Raw genomic sequence first — 12,471 nt, forward strand, 5'->3', positions numbered from 1 at the left:
ATTGATAAAGCGACAAATATAAAGAAAGTTCAAAAGACATGACTATTTAAATAGACACACCTATTAGAACAAAAAAGTTGTGATGAAAAGATATCAATTAAATATACTCCCTCCGTTTCAAAATATAAGATGTTTTAGAGAAGTTTTTTGTTTCATAATATAGGATGTTTTCAAGTTTCTATGCAACTTTTAGATTAGTTTAGTATTTTATATTATGCAGTATTGCTTTTGATTGGTTGAACTTGTTAAAAGTAAAAACTTCTTAATCTGCGTGCTTTAGTTAAAACATCTTATATTTTGAAACGGAGGGAATATTGAAAAGACACAACTCTAAAAGATACAACCGTTTGATTTTTTTTTTTTAAAATTACGACAATGTGCTACAAAAAATCGCAACTGTTGTGTCTGCACTTGACTTCACCTAATAACCCATATAAACTACTTTTAAATAGAAAACATCTTTATTACTGTATTGAAAAGTCAAATTCAAAAACTCACTATGTAATACATCTAACTTTTGGAAAAACACTCTAGGTATTTTCATTAAACTTTTATATTTAAAATTAACTAAATGATGTAAATTAGAGTCATTATTATAAAAATATTTTGTTAAATCAAGAATTAGAGGAATTTCTTGACTTTTAAAAGAATAAATGCTAGAAAATAATTTAGAAAAATGTATAAACTGTTGAGACTGAAATTTTAGTTGATTTTGTGTCATACAAAACAAAATGAAAACAGTTTAAACAGACAAATATATATAGATTTCATAAGATACGAATGTTCCAATCAACACAACTTTACAGTGAACAGTTATAACTTTTCATAAATAACCATTTTAATGATCCATCATGAATTTTCATAAAATATCCAAAATGTACGATTGAAAAAAACACAACTGTTGGTCGCATTTATTCGGATTGTTATTATTATATAGATTGGTTAGTTGCCTTTTTATTAATCTTGACATCACAGATTTGATATCAAATATAAACTAGGTAACAACCCGCACTATGTGCGGAATAAATTGATTTAAAGAAAATTATTATAAATAAAATTATTATCCTAGAACTAATATTTGTTTGTGTCGAACATAATATGTAACTAAATTTTTTTTATTAATTTATTCAAATCTGTATTTTTCGTGTAAAAAATATGTTTCATCCGTGAAATCTTTGAATGTATAAGAAATTTTATGATAGAGAAAATATTGATAAAATGTTAATATTTATTGCAAAATGTTTTTTGTGTTGTTTAAAAATCAAATTCATATCTCTTATGTTTTATTTGTAATCATAACAATTTTTCATGTTTCTTATGTAAACAAGACAACATACACTAAATTACTCGGTAGTTTAATTCAAAATTTTTTATTATCTGTTAGTAACAATCAGATTCTAAACTAAATTTTCTGAAGATAATCTAATTTATTTTTTTAATATTTTTGATTAGGCTATTTAAATATTTTGAGTTAGTCGATTTGTTAATATGACAGAATATTACCAAAAAACCATGAAAAATTAATGAAATTCCAATATCAACGTATTTGTGTAAGAATACATTTCACCCGTGATATATGTGAACGTGGTAAAAATAACATTTATAAAATGTTACAATTTATGACAATATATATTTTTGTGTGCTTTAAAAATCAAATTTATATTAATGGTTAATTGATTAACTATATTTTTTTTGCATAATCTAATAATCACTCATTTTTAATATATTATGATTTTTTTTTGGGTACTAAGTTTATTTCTAATGATAAGGGTTATTGTCTCATTCCTTTTTATTAGCACATAGATTAATGTACACTTAGAATGTATATTTCTATTTGGTTATCAATATTTCCATTTTAATGAAAATCACACTAAATGTTGAGATTAATTAGTTTCCATACTTATATATATATATATATATATATAAATAATCACATTTCATGATATCCCCTAATTTGTTGTCATTTTTATATTTATTTATGAATATATATAATTATATATTTATTGGGAATAAGTTTCTTTTAGTGAGTTGGAAATAATTCAGGATACTATACTCTTTTGATAATCAATTATAATAACAATTGAAAGATTGTTATTTAAGTTATTATGGTAACTAGATTAGGACCCGCGGTACACTGTGGATAAATTACTTATGACTAAAACATTTTAATTATAAATATATTTGTTGGTTAAATATGTTATAATTATAGAATAATTATTAATTTTATGGGTTAAAGTTTAAATCATATAATACTGTAACACAATTTGGTTTTTACATAATATTTATTTAATCAATTTAATTATATTCTCTGATACCGATAATAATAACAAAATAATGAAATGATGTTTTACCCGTGTAACACCAAATTAATGATATTTTAAATATATATAAATATCGACAAACCCATCCCGCTATATAACTTCGTCCCGAGATATTTTAACTCGCACTATATCATCTTAATTTTTAATATTTATTGTTTTGTATTATAAATATTTGTAACAACCCGTTCTGTGGACCCCACTAGCCCCCCGCTAGCTTACCCCATAGGCCCAAAGCTGGCCCTGCATGGCATCGATCCTAATCCCTCACTGTGAATATCCAAATCCACCAGTAGGTTATTGGTGCATCAGACATTTCTCGAACCCTAGTCCCCACTCTTTAACAACCTTCCCACATGACAAACTGTCACCTTCTGGTTAGGATCGATGCCTTGCATAGCCAGCTTTGGGCCTATGGGGGCAAGCTAGCGGGAGCTAATGGGGTCCACGGGACAGATTGTTATAATATTAGCTTGAAATAATATGTTATTCATTAAGATTGTAATCATTTACATTTTATAAGATTGGTGCTTCTTATAAAGTTTAACTGAATATTTATAATACTTAAAATTCTTAAAACGGTTGAGTATTTCTCATATTTGAAGTTTCTTAAAAGTTTCAATATATTATTAATATTTTAAAAGTCTTCTAACTTTTTTAAGAGTTGAAATATTTATAATATTTAAACTTTATAAATTTGAAACTTCATGAACGTTTAAATATTATACATATTTTTTTAACATTTTAGAAAGTTATATTTCTACTTTTTTAAAAATATAAATATTATAATATTTCTACTTTTTATAAATATAAATATATATAATATTTATCTTTTTAAAAATCTTTAATAAAGAACCGGAATAAACCAAATAAAAGTTTTTTAAGTTTCTATGCCTGATAAACATTTTGTAGTATGAATCATTTTGGTCTCTTTATTAGTATGACTCTGAACATTGTCCAACTTTTTTAGGCAATGTGAGATATTGTATCCGTAAATTGAGTAATATTATATCACAATTTTTATTAACTAAATGTATAATTCAAGATAATTTAAATATAAATTCAAATAAAAATGAAAGGGAATCATATATTTATTTGCTACGAAATGAAAGGGAATCATATATATATATATTTTTAAAAAATTACGAAAATGTGCTATGAAAAATCGAAATTGTTGTGTCTGCACTTGACTTCACCTAATAACCCATATAAACTACTTTTAAATAGAAAACATCTTTATTACCGTATTGAAAAGTCAAATCCAAAAACTCACTATATAATCCATCTAACTCTTGGAAAAAAACTCTAGGTATTTTCATTAAACTTTTATATTTAAAATTAACTAAATGATGTAAATTAGATTCATCATTCTAAAAATCTTTTGTTAAATCAAGGATTAGAGGAATTTCTTGACTTTTAAAAGAATAAATGCTAGAAAATAATTTAGAAAAATGTATAAACTGTTGAGACTGAAATTTTAGTTGATTTTGTGTCATACAAAACAAAATGAAAACAGTTCAAACAGACAAATATATATAGATTTCAAAAGATACGAATGTTCCAATCAACACAACTTTACAATGAATAGTTATAACTTTTCATAAATAACCATTTTAATGATCCATCACGACTTTTCAGAAAATATCCAAAAGGTACGATTGAAAAAACACAACTGTTGGTCGCATTTATTCAGATTTTTATTATTATATAGATTGGTTAGTTGCCTTTTTATTAATCTTGACATCACATATTCGATATCAAATATAAACTAGGTAACAACCCGCACTATATGCGGGATAAATTGATTTAAAGAAAATTATTATAAATAAAATTATTATCCTAGAACTAATATTTGTTTGTGTCTAACATAATATGTAACTAAATTTTTTTATTAATTTATTCAAATATGTATTTTTTTGTGTCAAAAATATGTTTCACCCGTGAAATCTTTGAATGTATAAGAAGTTTTATGACAGAGAAAATATTGATAAAATGTTAATATTTATTGCAAAATGTATTTTTTGTTGTTTAAATTATTTGGATTTGAATGAAATCGTAGACCCCATATTCGATTTTCGAGAAACATAACCACTAAGGGTGCTGAAATTACAGTTGACTCCCTAACGACCAAACCAAAAACCGTAGCCGAAATAACAGATGTAACCCGAGGAAGTCTGCAATAGATTTCTTTATGGTGGATTTCAAATTGACGTCTAATGGAAGACATAAAAATATGTCTATTCCTTAATTATAGTTTAAATTTTAATTTTAAAAATTAGAAAAAATAATTTGGGAAACCTATTGACCAAATAATAACCACATAGACTTCCTTCATTGAAATAAAATAAATTTACATATAAACTAGTCAAATTAAGGGAGGAAAGGCTGATTAGGTTAAAATTATTTGATTTAGGGTTTGCTTAAGTAGACTTCTCTGTAGACTATTGGTGGTTGACTTTGTAATGCCATCAACTATTAATATTATATTATATTAATTTCACTGACAATTTAACCAAACCAATAGCTGAACCTAACCGAATGCGTACCGATTCCTTGATTTTAACCTAACCGGATTCAGTAACCATATAAATACTTCTTTTTGTAAGTCAACCCTAGTTCGTATGTGTTTTCTCTCTCTAAAATTCCAATATTGTTGCTCTCGAAAATTCAGATTCTATCCTCATCATTTATCGTCTTCGAAACTCAAGGACATCTCAGATAAGTATTCTCATCATTTATCGTCGACTATTTGCTTTTGTAACGCTTAAGCTAATTTTGTTCGAAAATATATATGTTCTCATAGTTTTTTGTTCATTNTTCCTTAATTATAGTTTAAATTTTAATTTTAAAAATTAGAAAAAATAATTTGGGAAACCTATTGACCAAATAATAACCACATAGACTTCCTTCATTGAAATAAAATAAATTTACATATAAACTAGTCAAATTAAGGGAGGAAAGGCTGATTAGGTTAAAATTATTTGATTTAGGGTTTGCTTAAGTAGACTTCTCTGTAGACTATTGGTGGTTGACTTTGTAATGCCATCAACTATTAATATTATATTATATTAATTTCACTGACAATTTAACCAAACCAATAGCTGAACCTAACCGAATGCGTACCGATTCCTTGATTTTAACCTAACCGGATTCAGTAACCATATAAATACTTCTTTTTGTAAGTCAACCCTAGTTCGTATGTGTTTTCTCTCTCTAAAATTCCAATATTGTTGCTCTCGAAAATTCAGATTCTATCCTCATCATTTATCGTCTTCGAAACTCAAGGACATCTCAGATAAGTATTCTCATCATTTATCGTCGACTATTTGCTTTTGTAACGCTTAAGCTAATTTTGTTCGAAAATATATATGTTCTCATAGTTTTTTGTTCATTTTGACTCAGATATGGGGTTACACAGCTACACTCAGCCATCTTCTAGTTCTTTGCAAGTATGGAGTGAAGGTCCACCGAAGTAAACTTTCTTGGCCTGACAGTTGGAATTCCTGACAAATATTTCTGCAGAAGGGAAACCGTTATGAAATATTCCACCACAGCCGACAATCCTGGAAGGATTTTCTTTGGATGCAATAACCATGAGGTTGTGAGATTGTATGATGGTTTATTCGTTTGGTATAATTATTATTTGAGTATAGATAATATTCTTATAGTATATTTATTTCTATTGTACGGTATAGGATGGAGAGGACCATATTATGAAATGGTGGGATGAGGCTATTATGCAAGAAATTCAAGCAATGAGAGGTGGACTTGCTGACCAAATTCTATTACAGCCATCCAGGAAAATGATGAAATGCTATGGGTTCAGCAGAAGCTAGACAAGGTGAAAGATCAGATGAAGGAATTACGTCTGTCAGTTCGTCGTGTACGCGCGGTGGTCGAGAATTTCTTAATCGCAGGTATAATCTTTATTGTTGTATTAATCTCTTTTGCTTCGTAGATCTTTCAATTAAAATCTGTGAACCTCTCTTTATCGTGGCTGTTTGTTTGAATGGCGTATTTATGTCTGTAATCTGTGAACTTGCTTCAGTTTCTGTAATATTTGGACGATATCGTTGACTTCATTAGATGACCTATTTAGTAGACTTCCCCCGTTTNAAGAAGTCAGTCAACGAAGTCTACTCCTTAATGATTTACGACACGATGGTTTTCGTAATTAATTATGTAACTGTTCATTGTAACCGTTTCGTCTCGTACATATAAACCAGCCCGGAGACTTTTGATTATTTTAAAACTACAACCAAAAAAGTTATCAAGAAATCATTTCTTTTCTCTTTTAAAAAAAAATAGTATGTAGTTCATCTTCACGACGGAGAATTGGTGATCGGTCAATATACTTGTATCGGTCAAGTATAATCATCTGTCATTCACATCTGTGTAACTCTTAGAAAGTTTCTATATCATATCACTTTATACTTATAAGTGTAGAATTCTATATACACGCAACTTTTGTCCCTGTACCATAGAAACTCGTTCATCGTCGTTAACGATGTATTAATTTGGTTGATTAGATGGATTTGCAGTTTAAAGTACGTTTTAGTTTCCCAGAAAGAAGTCTACTTGATAAGTCTTCAGCATAATAGTACAAAAATTAATTTGATTTGATGGATTTGCAGACGGTTCAGTTTCCCGTGGAGAAGTCTGCCAGAGAAGTCGTCAACATCATCATTACAAGGTATAAATTGATTTGACGTTAGTTGGCGGTAATATTTATATGTTTAATTTACCGATAAACGGGATCCGGTTTTAATCGGTTTCTTTACAATTTCTTCCTAATTTTCTGGTACTGTTTCTAATAAAACGATTTTGGTTTTATAAAACCGGAATTATTATAATTATTGTAATTTTATACAACTTAAAAACCGAGATAACATAGGATAATTATCTCTAATTCTTCCTCATAAACAATGTTCTAAAATGCGCTATGCAGTCTCTAGGCGATGGACGAACGCCTAGCGCCTAGTTGTATACGCGGGTGTTTAGGCGGAGTCAATGCAAATATATATATATGTATATATATATATATATATATATATGAATATATGATAGTTAAACTATATATAATAACAAAAGTAAGTGTTAATGATTCAGTTTTGAAGATAGTTTCTGCAATTTTGTTAATAACAGTCGAAGAGATAGTTGAGTTATCAAATATATAATAATAAAATAATCAAATCGTGATCGGGTGCTCTAAGATCAATGAAATATATAAATGATTCAAAAAGAATCTAAATTCAAACCATAAAAGTAAAAGTATCAAATTAATAATACTAAATTAGAAAAATAGTAAAGAACTATAGCACAAAGACGACAATGGACGATCACGAAGCAGCTAACGTTGGAGTCGAGTCACAGAGAGATGGACGAGAGTCAAGAGATGGAGTAACATATGAGAAATAGTCGACTTTAGTAAGAGTGAAAACGAGAGATAGAGCCAAAGAGATATCAGATTATTTAAGGATCTTAATTAAAGTTATCATCTTTTAATAGAATAAGTCTTTGCCCACTTATTTTCAAAAGAAAAAAAGTCTTTGCCCACTTAAAAAACACAAGAACGTTTTGGCGGTGGTTGTATATGTGCTCTATGCGGTGCATACACGCCCGTATTTTAAGAAAACGCATAATAAACCGTATATGATATATTCGAAACGTTACACCATCGAATAGAGTATTGGCGGCGCCTAAACGGACTATACGCTCGAGTTTTAGAACACTGCTCATAAGGAACTAGAAAACGCTTCTCTTCTGCTTATCCTTCCGCTTATCTCTATCGCTTATCACTAACAGTTGATTTTCCCATTTTTTTGTTCATGTTAAACCTAAATCTCTATTTTTCGGATTGTCAGTTTACTTACTTTGTTTAACTTATTTGTACCAGATCTCGACGAACTCTATATTCTTCAACCCAGCCGCTTTATCTTCATCTTCCTCTTTCTCAATCTCTCGTTTTTTAATTTCCCCGCCAAACCTAATCTTATCTTGCAGAATGGATGAGGAGAGAAAACCATAATTTCCTCGGAGGTTTTACACGAAAGGTGATGAGCCGCTTTCTCAAAAAAGCATCGGCTATTACAGCAATGATACGAAGCTGTTTGATGAACTGTACAAAGTTCTCGAGCCAGATGAATGGGACGAGATTTATCAATCTCGATTGGGTGTCTTGTTACAGTTCAACAAGCTCGAATTTGAATGGGCGTCAGACTGGTTTACCATATGCTCACCTTACAAATAGTCTGCAACAAAAAGTACGAGATCTGGAGTCTGGTTGGATATAACCCTTTACGATTTTTTGTGAATAAGTTTGAAGCCACCACTGGAATTAACTGTGACGATGTCGAGTCGTTGGAGCAGCCACAAGTTGAGGTTTCAGACGAGATGGAAGAGTTTTGGGAGAAGCTTGGAGTCAATTTAGATAGCGGTCCGAGTATTGAGCAAATGGTCGCAGCATGTAAGAACTCAGGCGATTGGGATAGAATAGAGCGAGTTAGATTGGGTTATTTAGCTATCTATGCTGGGTTTATAGAAGCTAGGAAACCATCAATGCCCACCCGTCTAAATATGGCTAGGCTAGTCATGGATTTAGATGCATTTCTTGATTATCCTTGGGGAAGAGTTGCTTTCAAGAACCTGATTATGTCTGTTAAGGAGAAGGACTTAAACAAGTAGAGTTACATCATAGACGGATTTGTCGAACCTCTGCAGATATGGGTGTATGAATCTATGCCTGATTTTGACAAATTAATTGGGGAACCATTGGCGAACAATCCAAGTCCACCGTTGCTTGCCTACCGCAGTTCTCGCGGTAGAAAATATGTCAAAGAGGGCATTCTAAAACAGGTACGCATCTCTGTGATTTGGCTATAATTTATCTACGATATTAGTTGAGTCGGTAACAATTATTGTGTTAGATTTGAACTAGTATATTGTTTTATATAAATTGTAGACAAACTTCAGACACTTCAAAACCATTGGTGGCATGATTAGTCCTGTTTGGGAAGACGATGAAGCAGATGACAAGATTGATAACATTTTGAGAGCATTCAATGGGGATTTTGGTCCATGGAAGTGGGGGAGAGGTTTGTGGCAGACAATTGGTATTTATGAATCCAACAATGCGAAGGTGAAGGTAGAGGAAAAGAGTGAGAAGAAGAGAGCCGGTAAATTTGATGAACCAAGTGGGAAGAGGCACTGTCCAGGTACTTCAACTGCCTTGGACTTCAATATCTTGGATTCTATTAAAGATGAGCTCGGCATGTGGGGAGCAGGTCTGCTCGATCAGATGAAGGAAGGTTTCAACATGTTGAATGGGAAGATTGAAAGCCTGGCTTCAGATCTTACCAAAATGAAGGGAGATGTAACTGGTACGAAAGAGGCTGATCCTTTATCAAAGGAACAGAAGGACTCTCAGGCAGCTACTGGTACGAAAGAGGCTGTATCAAAGGAACAGAAGGACTCTCAGACGGATATGGTTAGTTCTGAACACTTGCAATTTCCTACTACGATCCCTCACAATCACAATACCAGGTACAAGGCGAAGAAAAAATAGACTTCCAGAAGTTGTCAACTTCGAAGACATAAAAACAACTATCTTCCTTATGTGAAGTAGACTTCCTTATGTGAAGTAGACTTCTATATCCGTGTTTTCTTTGTTTGATTTATTAGAGACAAATTAAACATATGAGGCGACTTTAATATTATTTGTTTTCATAAATGATCATGTAACTTTTAAATCGGAATTTGCAGAACAAGCCAGGGCAATCTCAGACCCTGAAACCATCTCCATCTGTTACTCGTACGGATACGAAGGTGCCAAAGAAAGTCAGCTCTGAATCATCTGACACTGAGTCAGACCCACCTGTTTTTATTCGCACGGAAATCCCAACAACTGCTGACTTGACTGCTAGAGCCAAGAAACAAGAACCAAGGAAAGAAGCGGCTAGGATTGCGGCACATGGCAAGGCTGAAAGGGTTAATAGGTTGGCGTCAAGTCAACGTTCTCCTTTCGTTGGTGATAACACAGCCAAGACTATCATGGGTGATAAATCANATGCAAGGCGAAGAAAAAAATAGACTTCTAGAAGTTGTCAACTTCGAAGACATAAAAACAACTATCTTCCTTATGTGAAGTAGACTTCCTTATGTGAAGTAGACTTCTATATCCGTGTTTTCTTTGTTTGATTTATTAGAGACAAATTAAACATATGAGGCGACTTTAATATTATTTGTTTTCATAAATGATCATGTAACTTTTAAATCGGAATTTGCAGAACAAGCCAGGGCAATCTCAGACCCTGAAACCATCTCCATCTGTTACTCGTACGGATACGAAGGTGCCAAAGAAAGTCAGCTCTGAATCATCTGACACTGAGTCAGACCCACCTGTTTTTATTCGCACGGAAATCCCAACAACTGCTGACTTGACTGCTAGAGCCAAGAAACAAGAACCAAGGAAAGAAGCGGCTAGGATTGCGGCACATGGCAAGGCTGAAAGGGTTAATAGGTTGGCGTCAAGTCAACATTATCCTTTCGTTGGTGATAACACAGCCAAGACTATCATGGGTGATAAATCAGCCACGTCAACGTACAATCCTTTTGATAAAGCAGACATTGAATTGAAGAAGGTTTTACTTGATTTCTTAAAGAAAACTTCGGGTCAGTCTTCAATATTATATAACTTCGTTTTAAATCCATGTGGTTATCCAGCACATGGATGCAGGGTTGAATCTATTGAGACATCGACATGCGCAGCATCCTGAGAGGTTTAGAACGAGTAGATTAGCTTTCCTAGACGCTATGTTCACTCATCTGTGGACAACGAAGTACCTTGACTTTGTCAATTCTGAGGCACATGCTAATGGATATGGGAAACTGTTGTCGGCAGGTGCCTTTAGCTACCATGCAGGGGAGTATCCACCGTATGCTCAGACTAACAAGCAATGGGGTATGGAAGTGGACGACTTATACGCGCCTTTAAACGTGAAGTCGACGTACTGGGTAGCTATGTGGATCTCGATTCCCATGAGACACATCGTCTTGTTGGATAGCATCCCGAGTGTCACCAACGACGAAGAGCTTGCATCTGCCATCGAGCCTATTGCCGTCTTGGTTCCCTACGTGCTGCGGGAGTTAGCCAGCCCTGACCACAAGCATATGTATTCGTACGAGAAGTTCACTCATGAGCGGGTTAAAAAGGGAGTGCCTCCGAACAGGAAGCCAGGTGACTGTGGTTGTATACTTTGAAGTACATAAAATGTCATGCTCTTGGGATAGCCTTTCCTACTACTTTGTGCGACGCAAACATCACACGGATAAGGGAGAAGATTGTTTGTGACTTATTTCACGAGATTGAATGTCGTGGACCAAATGAGGAGAACTACATAGACGACTTTGGGCTTTATGACCCTCCCCCAATCCGGGACTAACTATAAACTTTGTTTGAAAGACTTAAACTCTTGTTTTAATTATGTATGACTCATTAGGATGATGTTTTGTTTCTGTTGGGGGATCTTTATATGTTGTGGGTGGGATCCTACTGATTAAACTCTGATGATGGGCGGGATCTTGATATTTTTTGTGTGATCCTCCTTTTAAAACTCTAATGTGTAAGGATGATTGTTCTTATTGTCTACTAGTTATATGTAGGATATTGGTATTTTTTGGTCAGTTTTTCGTTACATATATATAACTTCACACGTTAAACGTTAATAACACAGATTGTCTGTTTATTTGTACACTTGTCTGTTTCTCGTTAGTTAGTTATTAAAATATTAATTACTTGTAGTCTTCTCTAAACAATAACGTACAGCGAAAGCCTAGTAGACATATTTCTGAAGTTAACTTAGAGACTTCGAATGGATATTGTTGTCCAATAGACATGTAGAACTTTTGTTCTCGTAGTTAAATTTTTTGTTTAACTCTGATGATAGGTTGCTATCCATATATTTTTGTGGGATCCTCTTTATTACTATAAGGTAAATGGATTAATGAAATTGTACTCGTAATTATCTCTTTTAACGTTGTCTCTCACCTAACATCTCAATACGTAAAACAGTAGTTCATCCTTTTGCTGTCGGACCTAATGCCAAGGCATCTACAAAGTTTCAATAAATGCCAACAAAGTGCTTTTTTACCTGCT

This window comes from Camelina sativa, chromosome 7 (genome assembly GCF_000633955.1).
Source record: "Camelina sativa cultivar DH55 chromosome 7, Cs, whole genome shotgun sequence".
NCBI classification, from domain to species: domain Eukaryota; kingdom Viridiplantae; phylum Streptophyta; class Magnoliopsida; order Brassicales; family Brassicaceae; genus Camelina; species Camelina sativa.